This window comes from Aphanomyces astaci (assembly GCF_000520075.1).
Source record: "Aphanomyces astaci strain APO3 unplaced genomic scaffold supercont1.61, whole genome shotgun sequence".
NCBI lineage: Eukaryota > Oomycota > Saprolegniomycetes > Saprolegniales > Verrucalvaceae > Aphanomyces > Aphanomyces astaci.
Genome location: NW_009798324.1, coordinates 224,837 through 228,165, shown reverse-complemented (window position 1 = coordinate 228,165; position 3,329 = coordinate 224,837).

Below are 3,329 nucleotides of genomic sequence, written 5' to 3'. Positions count from 1 at the left end.
CTGTCGCCCTTGTGGCGGCTTCATTTCGTGTAGTGTGGGCGCCTGTGCCAAGCAGGCTCACATATAGTAGGTGGAACATGCAATCGACTTTTTAAGGGTAATATTGTATAGTATAATTGTGCATTATATTAACAATATACCACATAATATATTGTTATAAATATTGATATTGTCCTTTTGAACCCAAAATTAACTATATATGAATGAGATCTCAAGAACAATATAATATGCACAGTATTGTTATTGCTACAATATATAGTAATGCAATATTGAGTATCCCTGGAGCGAAGTGGCGCTGGCATGCTGCACAAGACAGATGGGCGCAGCTAATAAGTTTGATCATAATACAATGATGAGATCATAGTGCTCACGTGTGTCGTAACGTTAGCTGTGCTATCTACCAACCATCGACATGCCGCGGACCCGCTGCCGATCCGGCACCTGTGTATTGACCGATGAGGTAAGTCTGCAGTGTCGTGTTGGTCAAACTATTGTACTCTACATCCCATGAAAGGGAGGTATGCTGTAGAAGGCTGACAAGTACGATGGCCGCGATAGAAAGAAGTTCACGAACACGACCTTGTGGCACAATGGAAGCGCGCCTGCTTGCAAGAGACCTGGATTCGATTCCCACGATGTCAACGTAGAATTTGCACACGAGATGGTATTTACCAGTACATTTTGATTTGGATACTTTTAACGCTGTTAATGGTTGCATGTGTTGCATTATACTAGTAGTACTTCGAAGTATATTATAAATACTAGAACAATTGGTATTTATCTCACTGATATTATTATTTTGTGAATTGTGTGTACCGCATCGGCAGCCCAATACCGGTACCAGCAATGCCATTTGAAGTGACCTCTGGAAGAATGCGCAAAAAACAATTAATTGGATTTTATACTGACAGTGAAGTGTGAACTACCTGTACAGTAGCTGTGATTATTTAGTGATTAGTATTAACTCTTTTTGTGGCAATGTTGCTCGCCGGGATAACCATTTATATATTTTGATTAACCCTGGAATGGAAACGCAAGAATGACGAGGAATGGCCCCAAATACGACAATTCCGATCACCTAATTGAAGTTCGTTTCCTTGAAGCAACCCCGCAGAATAATAATAGGATTCTACTTTGAATAATATTCCTATCATTTTTTGGTGTACTAGTGAGAGAATATTGATGCAACAATAGTTGCCACAATTTTGGATGAGATTTATTGGTGCAACAATAGAGTTTTGGATGCGATTTATCAATCCTTGGATAGCAAGAGAACAATGACCGTGCTTTGCTAAGTCTAGCATCGATAACACTTGCTTTGTAAGCTTCAGAATGCAAGTCCTACCGAAGAAAGCAAACGTTGCACTCACCAATTTAGGATACTTTGTATTGCCCAATCACACCTCGTTATTTGTTCTAGTCAAAACCTCTGTCCTTTAATGCTGACCATTCCGTCACGTGAATGAAATGCAAAAACGGAGTAGAAGCCATTGGTAATAGTCATTTAAGATTGGGTTTGAAGTACCCTAGTCGATACGGGCCACATTGGGTTGGATCTGAGGTTTTGTCGAGTGTTAACCTCAGTGGACATCCTTCCACAACAGAAATATAACTCTATAAAACAATACCCTTGTTTAAATGATATGAAACCTGTTGTAACCGCTTACCCTAAACACAGAACTTCAATGCTCCAACACATACTTTAAGATAAAAAAGTTGTCCTAAATTGGTTATCAAAATGTGAGTACAAATGCTTAGAACGTAACAAATTTACCTGTGAAGTTCATCGTGTAACACGTAACTGATAATTCCAATATGAAGTGAAAGCGGCGCGTCTTGTCTATTGGAATTACTACTCAAAACTCAAATATTGTAACGGACTCAAAAGATATGTCCATTCTTCTCCGACGCCTCCACAAAAATTATCTTAATTTTTTTTTTACGTTACTGGTGGTATTGTCAGAATAGTCGGTATGTGGTTGTTTGTAAAGCATTGTACTGGTAGGATTTACGCTAGTAAGCTATACCAGCCGCACGAGATTACTTGTCTGTCCCAAGCCTCAATAATATCAATAGTTTAACCAAGATAAACATCGAGGTCAAGATAATCTTGCATAGTTAAATCAAGATGAAAATAGAGGTCAGTATAATCCAGCAAACTTTATTTCAGCTACGACTCAAAGTTTCGGAGGTTGCCTAAGCGTGGAGATTTGAAAATTCTCCCGAGTCGCCTTCCACAGATGTGTCATAAATTGATTTTTACTTTACGTTATACCTGTAACCTTACAGTCTGTTATATTAAGCTATCCAAATCCTCGCAGTCCTGTCATGGTCGTTGGCATGCAACGAATCATGTAAATCAATACGCCCACACAGAGTACAAAACGACACCAAGCATATACTGTAAAGTAGGGGTATTGGATGATTTGCTAGTAATGTACTAGTATGCATCAAACATCGAACGAACTTGTCCTTGAAAACTATGGTTCCCAGTTTGCCTGATTTGAAATAGACCCCCTGACGAATGATCAAATAGTATTAGCGATTTAAAATTTAGAGTCTTGATGTCCACCCGTTTCACCGATAACGTTGGTAGATCGGTGATGTATGCTTCTTCGTAGATCGGTGGTGTATGCTTCGTACTCTAGAATTGAACACTTTCCGCGCAAACTATGGTAACAGCTTGACAACGCTATCGCTTGAGGCAAAGAGTTATTATGGGCGCCAACTGTCACGGAGTTTAGTGACCAATTGACGAAGGTAGGCGCGGCGCGAGCAAGCGAAACACAAGACACAAGTGTGTAAAGTAAGGTAGAAGTAAAAGTGAAGGTTAGTTTACAAAGGGGTGGAGTCTTTCCGATTCAGGCAGTTGCTGGTCCGTGTTCTGCAGCGTGCAGAGCAATTGGGTCGCGCGTTAGTTTGACCCATTGCAAACACACATACTCTGTGTGTGTACCGTGTCAAAGTTCCGATACCTTAGTGGAGGTACTGAGTACTATAGTGAATGGTAGTCAGTAGGCGCCTCGTGGCGTATTTAACCTCACTAATGTCAGTATTATATTTGCTACCTTGACGAAGGTCCCGTGGCCGAAAGCCGAGAGAGGCCGGAGACAAAACAAAGATATCATTAGTTCATGGTTGAGCTATTCATTGGAGATGGTACGCGAATATTACTCCGACAAGGAAACGCCAACGAACGCCGAAGAACGATCGCGGTCGCCTGACCGGAGCTATTCATTGGAGATGGTACGCGAATATTACTGCGACAAGGAAACGCCAACGAACGCCGAAGAACGATCGCGGTCGCCTGACCGGATCGAGGAGCCGCG